Raw genomic sequence first — 13745 nt, forward strand, 5'->3', positions numbered from 1 at the left:
AATATTTGTAATTTTTTGAGAGATGGGGTTTCACCATGTTGCCTAGGCTGATCTTGAACTCCTGGGCTCAAGTGAACTTCCTACTTCAGCCTCCCAAAGTTCTGAGATTGCAGGTGTGAGTCCCTGTGCCCAACCTCAGTCATTTACATATATAAATATGGCTCATGGATTATATGATTTTTGGGTTATAATCCAGTACTACAGTTTTATTGCTCAAATTGTTCCAGCTTTGGCCATTGAGAGCTCTTTTAGTTGACTTCTATATCTCTTTAACACACTTTCATCATTGTGTTTTATTTTTGTTTTCTATTTTGAGTGCTTCGCTTTCCTACACTGCAGGATGCTCCAGATTCGCCTTTTATATTTCCTGCTTCACTCCTAGAATCAGCTTTTTCTCCATGGAAGTCTGATTCTTTTTATTGGAAAATAGTATTGGAAACCAAGATCTGGGTGCCAGTTGTAATTGCAGCTCTTTTAAAACCAAATATTGAATAGAAAAGGAAGTTTTAGCCATTTTCCCAGGTAGTACTAAATTAAGTCATTGCAATAATTTATATAAGTTCACTGGATTGAATGGAATGATCCTAAGGATTTTTAAGGGAAAATTCTAAGAATTCTTCTTACTGTTTTCTGTTACTTTTTAAAAAAAATTCTGTAATGATATCACTTGATTTGATTTTTTTTGTGTGTCCTTGACCAAAAAACTTGAGGCAAAACTTCAAAACATGGTAATTTGAAGCAGGTTGGGATTAACTCTGGGATCTTGGAAAGACTTTAAACTCCATTAGGAAAATTAACAAGCACGTAGTCTGTAAAAGACATGTAATTCATATTTATGTAAAGAAGAATAATTTCTTCCACCTTCAGACATCTAAGATGTAAAAAAATGTTCTTTCTAAAAGAAAGAATAGTACTTTCTTTTGTGTCACTGAACATTTCAAATTTGTGTATTGAACAGAGGATTGGGGAGAATGTTTCGTTAAGGAAAGAGAAAAACAAAAAAATAGTAAAAAAAAGAGAGAAAAACATGACCTCTGAGCGTAAAATACATTTTAACTATGTTTTATGTTGTTTTAAAGAGACGTTCCCTGTTATATATCTTGTCTTTCTGACACCAGAATTGAGATTTTCTTAATCTGAGGTATTTTCACATAGATCAAACAACTCATTTTTAGAGGTTTTAAAGGGGTTTATTTGTATGTGTGTGATTGCAGCCTTGGTAGTACTGATGAACCTTTTTGAAAGCTTATATTTTAATTTTATTTTTTTCTCTGCCTTGCCAGGCAAATACTCTCTTTAGCATCTACCATTTCAATAAACAAGTTGAATTTTACAGCCCATCAAGCAACCAGGTGGGTAGAACCACAGGATCTGATAGGTGAATGCATAAACTATAAAAACCAAAATCATTTTCAAAGAATTAACCAAATGTTTTTATCCTGGGCTACGATGATCACTATTTGTCCTAAACTATTTTAATTTTCTGTGTCTTAGGTTTTTTTTTTTTTCTTTTCTTTTTTTTTTATCGAGACAGGGTGTCGCTCAGTTGCCCAGGCTGGAGTGCAGTGGTGTGATAATAGCTCACTGCAGCCTCAGTAATTGTAGCTTCAATCTCTTGGGCTCAAACGATCCTCCTGCCTCAGCCTCTGGAGTGGCTGGGACTGCAGATATGCACTTCCACACATGGCTAATTTTTTTCCTTTTTAGTAGAGACAAGTTCTTGCCATGTTGCCCAGGCTGGTCTTGAACTCCTGAGCTCAGGAGCTCCTTGGCCTCCCCAGTTCCTGGGATTAAGGCATGGGGCACTGTGCCTGGCCAATTTTCCGTATGTTAGTTTAACTGTAAAGAATAGTCTTTTAAATCAATGTGAAGAGAAAAGTGTCAAATAAACTGATAGTGTACAGTTGTAATTAGAAAGAAGCACAGCACCAATGAGGAAAAGAACCAGGCAGGTAAAAACTGAGGCAAGGGTAAATGAAACCATCTCTAATAAATAAGCAAACATGGCCAGTGCATAGAAAAACTGTGTGAGGCAGAGAAGCTCCAAGAGCTCTGGGATGAAAATAGCTGGAAATCCTCAAGAGGGATGGAGCTGAGTGTAGAGATGGGGAAATAATTTTGAAATGTTGAGACCTATGCTTGAAGAGCCTAGAAACAATGATCTTGGACACGACAGAAGGAAATTAAGCGTCTACAGTACGCTAGGTGTTGCTCTCCTATGTATTAATATGATACCATTTAATTCTTACCTCTATTCTTTGAGGGAGGGTATTATTAGCAACAATTTGACAGATGGAGAAAATGAGGTACAGAGGGGGTTGAAAACATGCTGCAAGTCACATAGCAACTAATTGGGGGTAAACTCAAAGGGCCTCATTTTTAATTTTAAAGTAGTTTGGGGATAAAGATAATAGACAAAACCAACAAGGTGTAGCGTAGGTGCAAATTCTTAGAGCCTAGGTCACCCATCAGTACTTCTTTGGAGTTTTCTGAGTTGAATTGGTTAAAAGAAAAGAGTTGAAAATTGTTACATTTAGATTTAGGTAGTTTACTGCAGTTTAAAAATGTGGGTTATGGCTGGGTGCAGTGGCTCACACTTGCAAACCCAGTGCTTTGGGAGGTCAAGGTGGAAAGATCACTTGAGGCCAGGCGTTTGAGACCAGCCTGGGCAACATAGCGAGATTCCTTCCTTACATAAAATTTGAAGAATTGGCCAGATGTGGTAGAATGCATCTGTAGTCCTAGCTACTTGGGAGGCTGAGGCGGGAGGATTACTTGAGACTAGGAAGGAGTTTGAGGCTGCAATTCACGCTATGATGGCGCCACTACAGTCTAGCCTGGGCGACAGAATGAGACCCTTCTCTATTTTTTTTTAAAGAAGAAAAAGAAATATGTGGGTTGTAATAAGCTGCTGTATTGTGGGAGGGCCTCAGAATGGACAGAGGACTCATGGTGATACAGCTGATGTAGCAAATGGATTTGGGGATGTAAAGGTCGAAATGGAATTATTTGGTCCTTTTAATTACCGCTTAACACTTTGAACAGGATCCTTTGTCAAAATCCCTACCAACTGCACAGAATGGTTTTTGACTCTCCTTTTTTGGAAAGGATCATTTTTAAGAGATTACTCTTAGACTCTGGCAAAAGGATTGTTAGTATATTAGTCCATTTGTGAGTGGGAAAAAAATATCTAAAACCACTGTGAATTGTAAGAATGTAATTTTTTTTTAAATCGTGTTTATGTTTACAGAGTAAATCTCAAGAGCAAATTAATTATATGTCTGTAGTTCTTGAAGTTAAGTAGGTTAAGTGAGGGAAAAGCATGATTTATTCTTGCTTTATTGCTGGCCAAATCTCTAGGCTGGCCATTTTTCCCTTTTAATGAAAATGCTTGTGATTCCTTGTCTTCCCATTGGCTTATAGTTGAGAGCTCTGTTAAGTTGTCTGTGAGACGGAGTATATTAGGCTTGCCTGATTAAAATTGTTCATGAGAGATCAAGCAGACAAGGGACTTTTAGCATAATTAAAAAAGCACTGCTAGCCTTTAAATAGGAGATTTCAGAGACTTTTGAATTCATATCCACCTGTAGGGAAGTGTGTTTATCTAATTAGATTCTGATTCTCTTATGAATGCTTCTTACTTAATTCATGCATGGTGTCCTTTCATTTTATAGACTATTATCCCTTCATGCAGGAGACACAAAAAATGCTTAATGGAACCAAATCTTGAATGAACTGAAATGTTTTCCTTGAAAGATCACAATGTGATAAGTTAAGAAATTGGTTACCTCCTTTTGTTAACCTGTGTATTTATAAAATGAGCAAGAACAAAGTTGAAAATAGTAAAAGAAAAAAATCAACACAAATTGTATATCCTGTGTTCTCTGGTTAACCTGAGAAAATTATGCCAGCATTTGAGAAATAGTCTTCTTTTGTTTAATGGATGTCTTAGCCCAAAGTTTTTGTCTTTTCATTTTTCATTTCTCAACTTTTGCATTGCTGGGCTCTGAAATCATTCAGTTATTATCTCCGTGTTACTATCATGTTTCAGAAAAAAATGATTATACTTAATGGAGTTTAAAATTGCTTCTTTTGTCCTTCTGAGGTAAAGTCCACTGTTATTGACTGAGTACTTTATAGAGCACTTCAGTTTTTTTTTCTTGTGTGTTTTTTAAAAGACATTTTAATTCTTCAGAAAGGAATGCTTTTTAGCATAAATCAAAATGTTATTGCTATAATGAGGCAGCATGTTAGAAGAAAATTATCAAGGTGTGAATTTTTTTTAACCTACATGTATAAGGCATTAATTTCATAGACTAAGGGATTCTGACATGTGAACACTTCTTTAGAGAAGGCATTTTCCTCAACGAATAAGTAATGCTTTGTTTTCACCCAGAAGATTGCTTTAGAACATTTCTCATGTATTTAAAATAATTTTTCCATTAGCTGAGAATTGTTCTCAAAGCTTCTTGATTTTTTTTAAGTTCCATCTTATTTTGGATTTTTTAAAAAGAATTAGTTCTAGCCTGATTTTAACATAAAACAGCAGTGTCCAGCAAGAACCCAAATTATTTCCATTTTAAGTCTGTGTGAGAGAATAGATGATAAAAGAAGCCCCTCAAACCAAAATGTACCATATGTTACTCCAATTTATTAAGATTGATTTTAGGAAACTAATCAAACATATTGATCAGGCATAAAAATATTTTAATTGAAAATCATAAAGAATTGAGAAGGAAAGGAGTCTGAAATTTTAAATGGTGAGAGTTGTATGTATGTTTTTTTTTTTGAAGTCTCATTATCTGCAGAAGGAGTGCACTAAACAAGGTTACATCTTGAAATGGTAAAATCTCTGAATAGTTTTGTTTGTGGGAGGAGGTCACAGAAAGGTTATTCCTCTGGCTTTCTTCTTCTTGACAAGTAATCAGAGTAGTTCACAGATCTCCTGGTTTCCAACCATTTTACATCCTTGAGAATTAATTTTTGCATCAAATTATATATTACCTTTACTTTTGATTAAACTATTTTAATAGGATCACACAAGTAGGACAGATAGTAATAGTTGCTTCAATGAAGACTTCATTTAGGATGAAATAATATAAATTAATAAGGTATAGTTACATATTATAGTTATGGCAACTTGTATACCTCTGTCCTATGCAAGTACTGTTTCTTTTATATACTCCCCCAGTAACCCACTCGTTTGTGTATCAATTTGTTTGTTTACTCATTCACCTGCCCATCATCTATCCATTCAGTCAATCAATATTTATTGAACTGTTCTCATATATCAGGCATCGGGCTTGGGCAGTGGAGATACAGGGATGAGTAACTGTCTTTGAGGAGATGTTTTTGCAGGAAACAAACCTACAAATAAATAATACCAGTATGAATAGAGTGGTGTACATGTAAAAGGAGGTACATCTAAATGTGACTGGAATGTCAAAGAAGACTTCACCAAAGGAAACAATATTTAAACTGATCCTGGAAAGATAAAACTTCATTCACCAGGCCAGAAATCAGGGCATGCAGAGAAGTGAGAACAGCAAGTACAAATGCATTGCATTTTTAAAGGACTTTGAAAGATCTTAGTATGTCTAGAATACAGGAGAAATAACAGGAAATTATGCTGGAAAAGTAGGCGGGAAGATCTCCTATCGACCACGTTGACAAGTTTACACTTTGCCTCTAAGGAATTATAAGGCACGAAAGCCATCAAAACTGGATGCATAACATGAGAAAATTTGTATTTTTAAAAAATAAATTGGGTGGGAATACAGGAAATATTTGGAGAAGGAAGAAAGAGTCTGTACGCAGTGATCATCAGATGGCCCTTATTTTTTCAGTGAACTAGGAGTGATTTTGTAAGATTGGATTATGAAGCCAGATGGGCTTGACTTCAGATCCTCAACCTGCAGATCCCCTTAACTTCACTCACCCTGAGATATTTCATCTGTAAAATGGGAAAAATAGCTATCTTGAAGTATTGATAAGTTGATGTGTTCAAGATGCTTTGCTTAAATTTCTAGGCCTATGATAAATATTCACTAAGTAGTGGCTATTACTATTATGTATTGAACTCTTAACTGCTTAGAATTGCATAGTAAACATTATAAATGCTCCGTTCTCTCAATAAATTTATAATAACTTACTTTATGAAAAACACGAACAGAAAGACAAATACACATTAGAAAACTATGTTTATCTTTGAAGATTTCTTTATTGCTTTCCCTACGTGAAAGATAACTCAGTTGAAGATTGACAAGTGCATTCATTAACCTACAGGCTCCCAAATACTTTAAACCATTCAAAATGTTGGGTATTGATGGCTTTAAGTTTCATGAATGTGATTAAATGTATTTCTCCCCAAGTACAAACTATTTGCTCTGTTTTCCTAATGAGTGGCATTAAAGATCAGGAAGTACTGTCTGTCTCCTATCCCACATAGGAATTTCTCCTAGACCCTCACCTAACAAAGTGATCATTTGAGTTTCTGCTTCAACTCTTTCTGTGACTGAGAAAAAGCTTTATCTTACAAAGCAGTCCATTCCATGTTCAGACAGCTTCAATTGTCAGTATATTCCATTGGTGTAGCTGATACAGCTTCCTTTTAATTTCTCCTCTGTGGGTACTGATTCTCTCCTGAAGCCACACAGACCAAATCTAATCAGCATTTTACTTGCTGTGCCATCAGCTGTTTGGCAAATGCCAGGATTCCTTTTTTGAGGCTTCTCATTTCTAGGTTTAGTGTATTCCCAGTTTTGCCAGTCGTTGATTTTGTGAAAAACAGCTTTGTTGTGGTATATTTGGCATACAATAAACTGCATATAGTTAACTTTTAATTTGATAAGTTCTGATATAGTATATAGCTGTGAAACTAACACTACAATCAAGATAGTGTATATACTATCACCCCAGAAGTTTCCCTGTGTCCCTATTCTCTTTCTCTTGCCTCTCCCTGCCCCACCAAGATCTATCCCTCCCTACCCTTGCAATTTCTCTTCTGTTTTCTGTCACTATGTATTAGTTTACATTTTCCAGAACTTTATAATAATAAAATAATACAGTGTGCATTCTTTCTGTGTGGCTTCTTTCACTTAGCAGAATTATTTTGAAATTCATCTATATTGTTGCCTGTAATGGTAGTTCATTCCTTTTTATTGATGAGTAGTATTTCATCACATGGATATACCACAATGAGTTTATATATTCACCTGTTGGTAGATAATTGAATTATGTCTATTTATTGATTATCATGATTAAAGCTCTTATGACTATTGATGTACATGATTTTGGACAAATGCTTTCTTTGGATAAATCCCTAGGAGTAGAATTGGTTAGGTGATATGGTAAGTATGTATTTCAATTTTTAAGAAACTCCCAAACTGTTACACAGACTGGTTGCACTGTTTTAGATTCCAACCAGCATTGTATGAGAATTCCAGTTTCTCTACATCCTTACCAACAGTTGATGTGGTCAGTTTTTAAAATTTTAGCCATTCTATTATTAAAAAGTCAAAAAACAGCTGCTGGCAAGGTTGCGGAGAAAAAGGAATACTTTTACATCGTTGGTGGGAGTGTAAATTAGTTCAACCATTGTGGAAGACCGTGTGGCAATTCCTCAAAGACTTAGAGGCAGAAATACCATTTGACTCAGCAACCCCACTACTGGGTATATAGCCAAGGGAATATAAATCATTCTATTATAAAGATACATGCATGTGTATATTTATTGCAGCACTATTCACAATAGCAAAGCCATGGAATCAACCCAAATGCCCATCAATGATAGACTGGATAAAGAAAATGTGGTGCATATACACCATGTAATTTTATGCAGCCATAGAAAGGAATGAGATCATGTCCTATACAGGGACATGGATGGAGTTGGAAGCCATTATCCTCAGCAAACTAACACAGGAACAGAAAACCAAACACCACATCTTCTCCCTTGTAAGTGGCAGCTGAATGATGAGAACGCATGGACACATGGAGGGGAACAACATTCACTGGGGCCTGTTGGAGAGGGTTGGTGGTAGGAGGCAGGGCATCAGGAAGAATAGCTAATGGATGCTGGGCTTAATACCTAGGTGATGGGATGATCTGTGCACCAAACCATCATGACACACATTTACCTATGTAACAAACCTGCACATCCTGCACATATACCCCTGAACTTAAAATAAAAGTTGAAGAAAATAAAATGTTAGCCACTCTAATGGATGTGTAGTGGTTTCTTTCTGTGGTATTAATTTGTACCTTCTTAATGATTAATGATGTTGAGTATCTTTTTTTGTGCTTATTTGTCACTTTATATCTTCTTGAGTGACTGTCCAAATCTTTTGCTCACTTTTAATCAGGTTGTTTATTATTGAGTTTTGAGAGTTCTTTACATTTATGGATGTAAGACGTTTATTGGATATACGTTTGCAGAGCCTAGCCTGCTTTTTTTCTTCATTCCTGTACAGTGTCTTTCAAAGAGCAGAACATTTTAATTTTGATTAAGTCTAATTTATTAATTTTATCTTTTATGGATTGTGCTATTAGCATTATAACTAATAAATTTTGCCAAAATAAATGCCAAAAATATGTTTATGTCTTCTTCCAGAAGCTTTATGTTTTACACTTAGGTCTATAATCCATTTTTATAATAAACTTTTTACTTTGGAATAATTTTAGATTGGCAGAGAAGTTGCAGAGGTAGTACAGAGGTTCCCATATACCCCCATTCCTTTTCTCCTTTTGTGAACGTTTTAAATAAGCATGATATATTTGTTACAACTAGGCAACCAGGGGGTATATTACTATTGGCTATACTTCAGACTTTATTTGGATTTCATCAGTTTTTCCACTAATATCTGTTTCTGTTCCAGGATTCTACATTTTGTTTAGTTTTTGTGTCTCCTTAGCTCTGATCCTTGATGGCTTTTCTGTCTTCCCTTATTTTTTTATGACCTTGACAGTTTTGAGCAGTACTGGCCAGATACTTTTTGGAGTATCCTTCAATTTTGTTTTTTTGATGTTCTTTTCTTGATTACACAGGGGTTCTGATTTTTTTTTGGGAGAGGTGCCTTTCTCATCACATCATATGGTATCAATATACGTTTATCATTGATGTTGCTTAACCTTGATTACCTAAGGTAATATTAGCCAGGTTACTCTATGGTAAAGTCATTTATTTATTTATTTATTTATTTTTGAGATTGAGTCTTGCTCTTGTTGCCCAGGCTGGAGTGCAATGGTGTGATCTCAGCTCACTGCAACCTCTGTCTCCCGGGTTCAAGCATTTCTCCTGCCTCAGCCTCCCAAGTAGCTGGGATTACAGGTGCGTGCCACCACGCCTGGCTAATTATTGTATTTTTAGTAGAGACAGGGTTTCACCATGTTGACCAGGCTGGTCTCGAACTCCTGACCTCAGGTGATCTGCCCGCCTGGACCACCCAAAGTGCTGGGATTACAGGTGTGAGCCACCATGCCCGGCCGGTAAAGTTCATTCTTTTCACTCTTTCTATATTCTGTTTTTTGGAAGCAAGTCACTAATTATAGCCTATGCCCAAGGAGGGGAGGGTTTTATAGAGTTTTATAGAGGGTTTTATGTCCTATCTCCTAGAGGTGTGGGTATTTACATAAGTTCTTTGAAATTCTTCTATAAAAATATTTATCTCTTCTCTCCCATTTATTTCTCCAATCATTTATCAGTATGGCCTCATTTTATACTTCACATTACATTCAAATACTACGTTTTTTTGTTACTCGTTCCAGCTTTGGCCATTGAGAGCTCTTTTAGGTTGGCTCCTGTGTCTCCGTAACTTGTTACCCTCCACCTTTTTTGTTGAGCACATTTTATTTTTTGATACTACAAGATGCCCGAGTCTTTTATATTCTATGCCCCAGCGCCAGAATCATCCGTTTCTCAAAGGAGTCTTGGTTCTTGTTTTTAGAGCTTATTATATAGAAATTAAGACCTGGACACTGGATATGCTGGTTGTTGCCACAGGGTGTCACTGTGTCTAGGTTTGCTTGGCAGACAGAACCAGGAAACATATGTAAATGTGCTAACCCATGGATCTCTCTCTCTTTCTCTCTCAAATTAATTCTGTAGCTGTCCATTTGTATATATATTAAACTAAATATGCGTTCATACTGGTGTCGCTGACTCTAATCTCATACCATGTAATTCATTTTAGTGTGGTTTATTATCATTAATGTCTCTATCCAACAATGAGAAACATGGCTTCCATCATCCATTTACTTGGTTGTACAAACCCAGTATACATATAAAGCAGCTTCAGAGTTGTTAGCCTATACCCTGCAATTCATTTTTAGTTAATTTTGTATATGGTGTTAGCTGTGGACCAAAGTTCATTTTTGAAAATATGGATATCCATTTGTTCCAACAATACTTGTTAAACTTCTTTCTTTACTTGGATGCCTTTGCATCTTTCTTGAAAATTGGTTATCTATTTATATATGGGTCAGTTTTGAAATTCTCTATTCCATTTCATTGGTGTGTTTGTTTGTCTTTACCCCAATAACATAGTGTCTTGGTTATTGCACACTTACAGTAAGTCTTCAAATCAGGTAGTGTTAGCTCTCCTTTTTACTTTTTCTTTATCATAGGTGTTTTTGCTATTCTAAGTCCTTTGGATTTCCATATGAGTTTTAGAGTCAACTTTTCAATTTCTGTGAAAAAGCCTATTGGGATTTGGGATTTGGATTGCATTAGATCTGTAAATGAATTTAGCAAGACTTGACATGTTAACAATATTGGGTCATGTAACCCATGAACAAGTTATACCTCTTTACTTAGCCCTCTAATTTCTTTTAGAAGTATTTTTGTAGTTTTCAGTGTATAGATCTTGCACATCTTTTGTCAGATTTATTCCTAAGTATTTTGTGTTTGTGGATGCTATTATAAATTTATTTTTTTAATTGCAGCTTTTAGGTTTTAATAACTAGTAAGTAGATATACAATTGATTTAAATATTGATTTTGTATCTTGCAACCTTGTTAAACTCACTAGTTCTTGTAGTGATTTTATAGATGCTAACTTTCTGTCTAGATGATCATATTGTCTGAATATAATTTTATTTCTTTCTTTAAAATCTAGATACTTTTTGTTTGTTTTATTTTGCTGATAGCACTAGCTAGAACGTCCAGCACAGTATTGAATAGAAGTGATGAAAGCAGACATCTGTCTTGTTCCCGATCATAGAGAAGAAATACTTAATTTTTCATCTTTAAATATGATGTTAACTACAAGTTGTTAATAGATTTCTTTTAATAGATGGAAAAAATTCTTTTATTGCTACTTTTCTGAGAGTTTTTATCAGCAATGGATGTTAGAATTTGTTAAATACTTTTAGGTGCCTATTTAGATGATTGTTAAGTTTTTCTTTTTCAGTTTCTTAGTATGGTAGATTACATTTAAGGTGGTCTGAAACCCTAAACGAGCTTTCAGATCCTGAGACTGACTCTACGTAGTTCTGATGTATTATCCTTTATGAATATTAGATTTAACGGTTTGAGATTTTTACATTTATGTACATGAGAAGTATTGGTGTGTGGTTTCCTTTTCTTGTAATATCTCCGTGTGTATTAAAGTAATGCTGGTCTCATAGCCTAGGTTGGGAAGTATTCTCTCCTCTGCAGTGTATGGGAAACATGTTAGTATTGTTAGTATTGTTTATTCTTTAAATGTTTGGTAGAAGTCATTTGAGCCGGAGTTTTCCTTGTGGGAAGGTTTTTGAATTACAAATTAAATTTCTTTAATACATATATCATATTATTTGTTTCTTCTTGAGTGAGCTTAGGTAATTTGAGTCTTTCAAGGAATTGATTACTTCTGCTATTAAATTCTCAAACTTATTGGCATAAAGTTGTTAAAATATTCCCATATTATCTTTAGATTCTGTAACGATGCCACCTCTCCTTCCTGGAATTCCAAATTTATATCTTTTAATTTCAGATCAGTCTGTCTAGAGGTTTATCAGTTTTGTTGACCATTTCAAAGAATGAGGTTTTGTTTTCACTGATTTTTTTCTATTATTCTGTTTTCTATTTCAATGAATTTGACCATGATCCTTACTTTCTCTCTTCTCATTACTTGAGGCTTGATTTACTCTTGTACTGATTTCTCAGGGTGGAAGCAGAGGCTATTAAGTTAAGACCTTTCTTATTTTCTAATATAGATATTTAGTAGTATAAATTTCCCTATAAGTACTGTTTTAGTGGCTTACTACAAATTTTTATTTTTATTTTTTTAAATTTCGTTCAGTTTAAAATACTTTCTAATCCCCGTTTTTGTTTCTTCTTTGACCCTTTGGTTTATTTAGAAGTTTCATACTTATCTCCAAAATATTTGGGGATACTCTAGAGACCTTTCTGTTACTGTTTTCTAATTTAGTTCAATTGTGAGCAGATAACATACTGTTATAGCTTGAATCATTTTAAATTTGAGTCTTGTTTTATGGCCAGAATATTATAAATCTTGGTTTCTGTCAGTTTTTGATTCATATATTTTGAGCTCTGTTATTTGGTGCATAATCATTTAAAATTATTATGTCGTCTTGATGAATTGATCACTTTATCATTATGAAATTATTCTCTGTATTCCTAATAAGAGTTCTGTTCTGAAATCAACTTTCTTTCTGATACAGTATAGCCACTCTAGATTTCTTTTGACTGGTATTAATGTGGTATATCTTTTTCTGTCCTTTTGCTTTTAACTTATATGTGTCTATATTTAATGTATATTTCTCACAGGCAGCATGTTGTTGTGTCTTGCTTTTTTAGGAGTCTATTAACCTCTGCCTTTTAATTTTTAATTGGAGTGTTTAGATCATTGGCATTTACTACTATTATTTTTGATATGGTTCCTTTTGTCATCTTGCCGTTTGTTCTTTCTTTGTCCCATCTGTTCTTTCTTTCCTTTTTCTACCTTCTTTCTGTTTTTACACCATATTTTTCATGGTTTCTAGACCCTTTAAGCATCTCTGTTGTCCTCTTGACCTAACTCCAATTTATTTAAAGATAGATATAGACTTACTGTATCAAGTTCTTCAAGACTGAAGTCTAATGTTGTCTAAGTATTTTTGACTGAGGATTTGTACAGGTCATTTCGTCAGTTCTAAAAAACACTGCTTGCTAATTTTGCATTTGCCATAATACTTAAATGTGAAAGTATATGAACATTGTAGTTGGTTTTGAATGACCTTTTTTAGGATCAACTGTCGGCTTCTGTGTTATTCCCATTCCCTGATGCAAGACTCTGAGGAGGTGACACACTGGAGCCTGAGGTGCTTATTTACGATCATATGGAGAACATCTTGGAGATGGCCAGCTTGTATTCTTAGGTTTATCAGTATGTTTCTGTCTTTATTCAAGGTCTTCTTTTTTTCCTTTTTATTTAGGGAGAGGAAAAAGAAAATATATACGTCATTAGTTTTTTTCATCTCTGTCTCTCTACCCATTCTTTCCCATGTAGAAGGCCTGGTAGAATATATTTTTCAAAAAATTGAGAAGCATTTCCCTATCCAATTTTAAGGAAATATATTTAATATGCCATCTGACATGGAGAGAGGGCATTCAGGTCTTGTGGTTTCTGCAGGTAAGTGCATCACATGAAGAAGGGTGAAAGGAGAGATAGGGTTAGGCTTGAATACTGCAGTGGTTACTTAATGAGGTTTTGAAACCGGCAAATCAGCACCTTTTAACTTCAAATCCTAGGAAGTAGGGTGGAAGGA

At 34.9% G+C, this 13745-nt stretch overlaps 1 protein-coding gene across 48 annotated transcripts in view; it reads left to right on the forward strand.

Annotated features, from left to right (window-relative positions):
- RFX3 (regulatory factor X3) overlaps positions 1-13745 on the forward strand; it is a 308560-nt gene that overhangs the window by 74282 nt on the left and 220533 nt on the right. For 4 of the 48 annotated variants that reach the window (XM_063787205.1, XM_063787194.1, XM_063787207.1 and 1 more), the window contains exon 2: positions 9228-9325. The gene's annotated coding sequence lies outside the window, so the exon portion shown is untranslated. 48 annotated transcript variants of the gene reach the window in all.

Source organism: Pan troglodytes, chromosome 11 (assembly GCF_028858775.2).
Source record: "Pan troglodytes isolate AG18354 chromosome 11, NHGRI_mPanTro3-v2.0_pri, whole genome shotgun sequence".
In the NCBI taxonomy this organism is placed as follows: Eukaryota; Metazoa; Chordata; class Mammalia; order Primates; family Hominidae; genus Pan; species Pan troglodytes.